Source organism: Schistocerca gregaria, chromosome 2 (genome assembly GCF_023897955.1).
Source record: "Schistocerca gregaria isolate iqSchGreg1 chromosome 2, iqSchGreg1.2, whole genome shotgun sequence".
Taxonomy (NCBI): domain Eukaryota; kingdom Metazoa; phylum Arthropoda; class Insecta; order Orthoptera; family Acrididae; genus Schistocerca; species Schistocerca gregaria.
In genome coordinates, this window is record NC_064921.1 from 14,052,954 (window position 1) to 14,056,932 (window position 3,979).

A 3,979-nucleotide genomic window follows, 5' to 3' on the forward strand; every position below is an offset into this window, starting at 1 on the left:
GAGGGTCAGAGACTGGTTGACTGACCATGGGAACAAAAATTGGGAAAGAGTCAACCACCCGAATACACACATTAAAATCTGCGACCAATGGGACACTCGAGGACAAGATACACAGAAAGGGAAAGGGACAGGTCCCCCCTAAATGGAACCATAAAAAGGACTACCACGGATAAAATTTAAAACGTCGTCAGCCATGGAGGCATCATTGCATAAAAGCAAAGGCAACGTGCCCGGGAGATTAAAAGTCTGCTGGAGGGTGCGCAGGCGGGGACACTCCTACAAAATGTGGGCGACCATCAACCGGGACCCACACTGACACAGGGGGGATCCTCCTGACGGAAAATATGTCCGTGCGTCAGGTAGGTATGGCCGATGCGGAGCCGACACAGGATGACAGAGTCCCTGCGAGAAGCCCGCAGGGAGGACTGCCACACATCGGTCGTCTCCTTAACAGCCCGCAGTTTATTCGGCGAAGTCAGGCTACGCCACTCGTCACGCCACATCTGAAGCACCTTACGGCGCAACGCCAGCTGCAAATCACGAGCCGGGAGGCCGATCGCCAAAGTGGGGCGTCGACCGCCCCTTTGGCCAGCCTGTCGACACGTTCATTCCCCCGGATGCCAACGTGACCTGGCGTCCAAACAAAGACCACCGAAACGACCAGAGCGGGTAATGGCAAAAACAGACTCCTGAATAAAGGATACCAGAGGAGAAGAGGTATAGCAGTGGTCGATAGCCTGGAGGCTGCTCAGGGAGTCACTGCAGATGACGATGGACGTACCTGAGCAGGAACGCACATGCTCAAGAGCGCGCAATATTGCCACCAGCTCTGCAGTAAAAATACTGCAGCCAGCCGGCAAGGAGCGCTGTTCAACATGGGCAGCGTGAGCAAAAGCGTAGGCAGGACGACCATCCACCAGGGAACCATCAGTGTAGACAGGCTCACAGCCTGAAAATGAGGCGACGAGCGCAAGAAAATGGTGACGGAGGGCCACATGCAGAACCGAGTCCTTGGGTTCCCGTGCCAAGTCCAGGCGGACGGACGGACGGGTCATACACCAGGGAGGCGTGGGTGCACAGGCCCGGAAGGGTGGCAGAAGTGGGAACGACCCCAGTTCAGACAGCAGGGACTGGACGCGGACAGCAATGGAAAGCCCAGACCTAGGTCGCCGGTCAGGCAGAGGGAGAACCCTGGCAGGGAAAAGCAGGAGATGATTGGGATGGCCCGGTGAGCAATGCACGTGGACAGCATAGTCGGCGAGCAGTCGGTGGCGGCGAATCCGCAGCGGGGGAACCCCGGCCTCCACCAGCAGACTATCCACGGGGCTCGTACGGAAAGCGCCAGTTGCAAGCCGAACCCCACAGTGGTGTATGGGGTCCAACAACGTCAACACTGAGGGCGATGCAGACCCATAGGCCAGGCTCCCATAATCAAGCCTGGACTGCACAAGGGCTCTGTACAATCGCAACAGCGTGCTGCGATCTGCACCCCAAAACGCATGGCTCAGACAGCAGAGGGCGTTGAGGTGCTGCCAGCACTTTTGCTTCAGCCGAGTAATATGAGGAACCCACGTGAGCCGGGCATCAAAGACGAGTCCTAAGAAGCGTCTAGTGTCCACCACTTCAAGTAGTTTACCGTCGAGGTAAAGTTCCGGATGAGGGTGGACCGTACGACGCCTGCAGAAGAGCATAACTCGAGTCTTGGCCGCAGAGAACTGAAATCCATGAGTCAGAGCCCATGAGGCCGCCTTGCGAACGGCTGCTTGCAGCCTGCGTTCGGCGACTCCTGTAGTCGTTGAGCTAAATGAGATGCAGAAGTCGTCGGCATACAAAGAAGGAGACACCGACGACCCCACGGCTGCAGCCAGACCATTAATGGCCACTAGAAATAAGGAAACGCTCAACACCGAGCCCTGCGGGACCCCATTTTCCTGTATATAAGATGAACTAGAGGCTGCACCGACTTGCACCCGGAAAGAGCGGCGCAATAAAAAGTTTTGAAGAAAAGCTGGGAGCTGACCACGAAGACCCCACTCACGCAACGTAGCAAGGATGTGATGCCTCCATGTTGCGTCATATGCCTTCCGCAGATCAGAAAATACAGCAACGAGATGCTGACGGCAGGAAAAGGCCATACGGATAGCAGATTCCAGCCGCACCAAATTGTCCGCAGCAGACCGGCCCTGACGGAAGCCACCCTGGGATGGAGCGAGGAGACCGCGCGACTCAAGGACCCAACACAAACGCCGCCCCACCATACGTTCGAGCAATTTGCACAAAACGATGGTTAGTGTAATGGGACAATAGCCGTCCACCGCCAGAGGGTCTGCACCGGGCTTCAAGATGGGAACGATAACACCCTCTCGCCATTGCGACGGGAACACGCCCTCGCTCCAAATGCGGTTAAAGATGGTGAGGATGTGTCTCTGGCAGTCCCTGGAGAGATGCTTCAGCATCTGCGCGTGGATGCAGTCCGGTCCTGGCGCTGTATCAGGGCAATTGGCGAGGGCAGCGAGGAATTCCCTCTCGCTGAAAGGAGCATTGTATTTTTCAGAACGACGTGTGTGGAACGATAACGGCGTCCGCTCGGCGCGCTCCTTTAGAGAGCGAAAGGCAGGAGGGTAAGTTGCAGTCGCAGAGCTCGTAGCAAAGTGCGTGGCAAGGTGGTCAGCAATGGTGGCAGCGTCCGTGCAGACAGCGCCGTCCAGGGAGATTCCACGGACACCCATAGGGGTCTGGTATCCATAAATCCACCGGATGCGGGACCACACGAGCGACGGGAGACACGGGAGCCCAAGGATGAAATGTACCTCTCCCAGCATTCCTGCTTACGCCGTGCAATAAGACGACGGGCCAAGGCACGGAGCTTCTTAAAGGCGATGAGTGTCTCCAGAGACGGGTGCCGCTTATGACCCTGGAGAGCCCGCCTACGGTCGCGAATAGCCTCAGCAATCTCCGGCGACCACCAGGGGACAGACTTCCTCCGAGGGAGTCCAGAAGAGCGAGGGATGGCAGTCTCGGCCGCAGAAATAATTGACGAGGTCAAGACACGGACCACCTCGTCAATGTCACCCTGTGGGAGAGAAGCAATGGTGGCAGCGGAAGTAAAAGCCGGCCAGTCAGCCCTGTTGAGAGCCCAGCGGGGCAGACGCCCAGAAGAATGACACTGGGGCAGTGACAAATAGATGGGAAAATGGTCACTACCACACAGATCAGGATGCACTCTCCAGTGAAGGGATGGGACAAGTCAGGGCTGCAAAGAGAGAGATCGATGGCCGAGAACGAGCCATGGGCCACACTGAAATGCGTGGGAGCACCGGTGTTCAAGAGGCTAAGGTCGAGCTGAGCCAACACATGCTCCACAGCGCGACCGCGGTCATCGGAGACAGTCCTACCACAGAGTGTTGTGGGCATTGATATCGCCCAGAAGCAGCAATGGCGGCGGGAGTTGAGCCAGCAGCGCAGCCAAGACATGTCGGGGGAGTTGCCCATACGGAGGAACGTAAACAGGGCGAACAGTAATAGCTGGCGAGAGCTCAATCCTGACAGCGACTGCCTCTAAAGGCGTCAGAAGGGGTACTGGTGAGCTACAGAGAGTGGTGAACAAAGAGGCAAACTCCACCTGAAGCTCGTTGACAGTCAGCGCGGTTCTTATAGTATCCCCCGATAACTGCGAAGGGCAGGGGACCACATTGCTGGAAACCAAGTTTCCTGAAGAGCAATGCACAGAACAGGGGAAACACTCAGAAGCATCCGGAGCTCAGGCAGGTGGCGGAAATAACCGCCGCAATTCCACTGGAATGGAAGCAGGAAGGGACTGGGAGGGCGTGAAGGCGACTAAGAGGCAGATGGCGCCGCAGAGTCAACGGCCGCCACTGAGCGAGAGTCAGCTGTGTCCATAGGAGAGGTCCCCAAGGGTTCCGTGAGGGCGAGATACGTGGCAGAGGCGAGGATCTCCACCGCATCCCCAGAGCCAGAG